At 39.4% G+C, this 4,548-nt stretch overlaps 1 pseudogene; it reads right to left on the bottom strand.

Annotated features, from left to right (window-relative positions):
* Positions 1 to 2,603: 2,603 nt before the first annotated feature.
* Positions 2,604 to 2,702, bottom strand: LOC132354685 (U6 spliceosomal RNA; annotated as a pseudogene).
* Between the last annotated feature and the right edge of the window lie 1,846 nt (positions 2,703 to 4,548).

Below are 4,548 nucleotides of genomic sequence, written 5' to 3'. Positions count from 1 at the left end.
TTAGCAGTCTCTATATAAACAAGATCGTTTTAAGTTGCTGGTCTTTTAATTTCAAATGCAATTCCAATATCCTGCATTTGTGATCTCCTCTTCTCACAATTGTTAGTTTTGGTATCATATTTGTCTGTGGATAATTTCCTACCTTTACTGTCTGTTTGCCCTTGCCAGTGAGCTTTTCCATTTGTAATTTTGTTTCTAGTTGTGGCCTTTACTTTTCTGCTTAGAGAAGGTCCTTCAGCATTTGCTGCAAAGCTGGTCTAGTGGCGCTGAATTCTCTTAGCTTTTGCTTGTTTGTAAAGCTTTTGATTTTTTTGTCAAAACTCAATGAGAGCCTCACTGGGTAGAGTATTCTTGGTTGTAGGTTATTCCCTTTCATCACTTTAAATATATTGTGCCACTCCTTTCTGGCCTGCAGATTTTCTGCTGAGAAATCAGCTGATAACCTTATGGGAGTTCCCTTGCATGTTATTTGTTGCTTTTCCCTTGTTGCTTGTACTACTTTGTCTTTAATTTTTGTCAGTTTGATTACTATGTGTCTCGGCGTGTTCCTCCTTGGGTTTATTCTGCCTGGGACTTTCTGCCCTTCCTGGACTTGGGTGGCTATTTCCTTTCCCATGTTAGGGAAGTTTTTGACTATAATCTCTTCAAATATTTTCTCAGACCCTTTCTTTTTCTCTTCTTCTTGGACGCCTATAATTCAAATATTGGGGCATTTAATTTTTGTCCCAGAGGTCTCTGAGACTGTCCTCATTTCTTTTCATTCTTTTTCTTTATTCTGTTCAGTGGCAGTGATTTCTACCATTCTGTCTTCCAGGTCACGTATCCATTCTTCTCCCTCAGTTATTCTGCTATTGATTCTTTCTAGGGTATTTTTCATTTCAGTTATTGTATTGTTCACCTCTGTTTGTTTGTTCTTTAGTTCTTTCAAGTCTTTGTTAAACATTTCTTGCATCTTCTCAATCCGTGCCTCCATCTTTTTCCTAGATCTTTGATCATCTTTATTATCATTATTCTGAATTCTTTTTCAGGTAGATTGCCTACTTCCCCCTCTTTTAGTTGTTTTTGTAGGTTTTTATCTTGCTCCTTTTTCTGCCACAGATGTCTCTGTTGTCTCATTTTGTCTAACTCATTGTGTTTGTGGTCTCCTTTCTGCTGGCTACAGGATCATAGCTCCTTTTGCTTCTGGTGTCTGCCCCCTGGTGGGTGAGATGGATATTGAGCAGGGCCTCCCCTTTGCTCTGTGGTTGTCACTGCCCCGTGAGGGGCATAGTGTGCTCCCTAGTTGTGGAAGTAGAGGACTCAAGATCTGTTTCTTAACTGTGTTTCTGATCTGCAGTGCAAGGTAGGTGGGATAGGAGAACTTCCATTGGGAGAGAAGCATCTGATTATTCCTCTTCTGGGGCTGTTCTCCTGTGCTTGTGCTCTGTTGTTCCAAGATCTTGGCTCATCTTCACTATCATTATTCTGAATTCTTTTTCCAGAAGATTGCTTATCTCCACTTCACTTAGTTGTTCTTCTGGGATTTTATCTTGTTCCTTCATCTGTGACATATTCCTCTGCCACTTCATTTTGTCTTTCTCTGACTGTGGTTTTCATTCTGCAAGCTGAAGGACTGTAGTTCTTCTTGCTTCTGCTGTCTGCCCTCTGGTGGATGAGGTTAGCTAAGAGGCTTGCGCAGGCTTCCTGATGGGAGGAACTAGTGGTGGGTGGAGCTGGGTCTTGTCCCTTTGCTGGGCAGGGCCATGCTTAGTAAGACTTTACGCCACTTGTCTGCTGTTGGGTGGGGATGTGTTACTGCTCTGTTTGTTGTTTGGCCTGAGGCTTCCCAGCACTGGAGCTTATAGGCTGTTGGTTGTGTTAATGGTAGCCATTAAGAGGGCTCCAGCCAATGAGTACCCTCCAGAATTGTTGTTACCGTGTCTTTGTCCTCACAGTGAGCCTGAGCCATTCCCCATCTCCACAGGAGACCCTCCAATACTAGCAGGTAGGTCTGGCCCAGTCTCTTAGGGAGTCACTGCTTTTTTCCCCTGTATCCTGGTGTACACAGGTTCTTGTGCACACCCTCCAAGAGCGGAATCTCTGTTTCCCTCAGTCCTATGTAATTCCTGAGATCAAATCCTGCTGGCCTTCAAAGTCAGATTCCCTGGGAATTCCTAGTACCATTTCTGGACCCCCAGGCTGGGAAGACTGATGTGGGGCTTAGAACTTTCACTCCAGTGGGAGAATGTCAGTGGTATAATTGTTTTCCAATGTGTGAGTCACGCATCTGGCATCTATGGTATTTGATTTTATTGTGATTGTGCCTCTCCTACAGTCTCGATGTGGCTTCTTTGATTTTGGATGTAGGGTATCTCTTTTGGTAAGTTCCAGCGTTTGTTTGTTTTTTTTTTTTGATGGCTGTTCAGCAGTTAGTTGTGATTCCAGTGTTCTCATAAGACGAGGTAACTGCATGTTCTTCTACTCCACCATCTTGAGCTTCTGAGGCCTCTCCTTCATTTTTGAAGTGTAACTTTTCCAGATAGAGTATTTTTGGTTGGCAATGTTTTTCTTTCAGCACTTTGAATATGTCATCCCACTCTCTTGGCCTGTAAGGTCTCTGATGAAAAAATATGAAACACTTCATAAATTTGCATGTCATTCTTGTGTAGCAGCCATGCTAATCCTTTTATCATTCAATTTTAGTATATGTGTTGCCAAAATGAGTATCTCTTGTACTGATATAATGTTTCAAACCCCATAGCAGCTGCTTTCTTGTAAGTCTCATGTTGTCTCACCCACATCCATACAACCAAGGACTCAGCCAATGAATGCACCACCTCTGTATACCTTCCTTCTCTCCAGAATCTCAGAGAAGTGGAGCTCTGGGTATGTTGGCTCCATTTATTCCTCTCTAGCCTCATTTTTCTGCACCTTCTCTACCTACCAAAATTTAATTTGTACAGAGCTCATTAGGCTGTTTTACACTTTTGAGTATTTACATGTGATATTTCCTCTTTGTAGAGTCTCTCAATTTCTTTATTTTGCTAAGAATAATACTGTCTACCATAGATTGACTTCTCAAAATGTTCCAGAACTGTAATAAGTAATGTGTATGCATTATCTCATTTAACTCTCAAATAATCTCTATGAAGTAGAGAGTTCCCCTATTTTAGAGAGATCCTTTTAAACTATTTCCTCAGTATCATGTGACTAGTGAGCAAAAGCCAAGAATCAAACCAGGTCTGATTTACTCCATGCCCTCACTTTTGAACACTAGGTGACATCACTTCCTTGTCATGCTAATTTCTACAAATCTTTTCTCATTTAACAAAGTTTTAATATCCTTTAAAGCTTATATGAATGTGATTTTCTTAATTTATTTTAAAAAAATCTCCCACTGGGACTTCCCTAGTGGTCCAGTGGTTAAGACTCTGTGCAGGGTACATGGGTTCAATCCCTGGTCAGGGAACTAAGATCCCACATGCTATGCTACATGGCCAAAAAATTTTTTAAAAATCCCACTTAAAACATGAGTACTATAGAATTGTTTAAATTCTTATGCTTCCTGGTGTATGATGTATGTGTAAAACAGGAATCTAGTTTCCCAAAGTCTAAACCAAATTATTTGCCTTTCTGAAAAGCTAACCTGTCTAAAGTAAACTGTCTATCCATTTTCTACCTCAGTGAAATTATAAAATTTCAGATATCAGCTTTGACCTCTGGTCTGTTGTTCTCAGTTGAACCAGGGAAACAAAATTCATCTCCTTCCACACTATATTTATGTTTTGTATGTTATCCTTAATGATATGATATTGTGTCATTTTCCATTCCACACTAGATTTATGTTTTGTATATTATCCTTAATTTCAGAGATTGTGGCCTTCCTATTCATTGTTTCTGCAACAGAAGACCCACATACATTTTTACATATTTTGAGAAAATAATAACTACCTCTTATAAGGAAAGATGCTTGTGAAAGTATAAATAGAAGATATAGGACAACAATTACAGGTACAGATATACATGTATCTTAGGCTAACTCTTCTTACAGAGCCCTCCTTTTAGGAAACCATATTTAAGCTTCTCTTGTACTAGGTAGTTCTTTGCTTGACATTTCTGGAGCAATGAGATATGTTCCTGTTTCCTCCTGCTTCCACCCCCAGGGCAGCTGAGCTTGTTAGAGTACTTGGATACAAAGATATCAAATGTCTTGGAAGGGATTTATGTCAGAAAGAGTTGATATCTGCTACAACTATTCATTCAATAAACTATGAAAAATCTGTGTAACATGCATGCTTCTAGTAACCAATTAATTTTTCATTCTATCTCAATGTATGGAGTCTTCCCCAATATCTGTTTCTTTCCTGGACTCTGGTTTGCCAGCTAAAATTCTTCAGGTTTCTTTGCAAAGCAAGGCTATCTCTCATCAGTTCTACAATTGAATTTGTAAATAAAGCTTCTCAAAGAGAGTGCAGGAACGTAATAGAGATAAAATTAAGGGGCTATCCTAGAAGACAAATATAATGGAGTTACAAAGTTTTGGTCATATAAGAAGTTACTTGAGTTCAT

Source organism: Balaenoptera ricei, chromosome 1, assembly GCF_028023285.1.
Source record: "Balaenoptera ricei isolate mBalRic1 chromosome 1, mBalRic1.hap2, whole genome shotgun sequence".
NCBI lineage: Eukaryota > Metazoa > Chordata > Mammalia > Artiodactyla > Balaenopteridae > Balaenoptera > Balaenoptera ricei.
This window is presented reverse-complemented; position numbering and strand designations above follow the sequence as displayed.